Raw genomic sequence first — 411 nt, forward strand, 5'->3', positions numbered from 1 at the left:
CGAAATTGTGATGGCACCTGTATCAGTGGAGTGCTAAGAGCACCGTCCGAGTGTGGTCGTTGCCAGAGCAGCTGTCTGGTTTCTGTGCCAGTAGCACATAAATAGCATGATTGTTACCAGCGTCACTTTCCTGGCACTTGTGCCGGTGGCACGTGAAAAGATATCCGAGTGACGTCATTGCCAGTGCAGCATATATAAATCAAAGTGTCCTGTATTATATATCCATTATGGCTGATCTTACCAATAGGTTTTGCACTTGAGGTTCAAGGGAGTGTTAGGTAACAGTCCAATTATGTAAACCTGCACTCATCAGAGGTAGCCATTATGGAATGAATCGACCTCAATACATATATATACCCATCTTCGTCTTTTGTTTTCCTATAAATTTCAACTATATATATATATATATAT

The sequence above is a fragment of the Octopus bimaculoides genome, chromosome 4, assembly GCF_001194135.2.
Source record: "Octopus bimaculoides isolate UCB-OBI-ISO-001 chromosome 4, ASM119413v2, whole genome shotgun sequence".
In the NCBI taxonomy this organism is placed as follows: domain Eukaryota; kingdom Metazoa; phylum Mollusca; class Cephalopoda; order Octopoda; family Octopodidae; genus Octopus; species Octopus bimaculoides.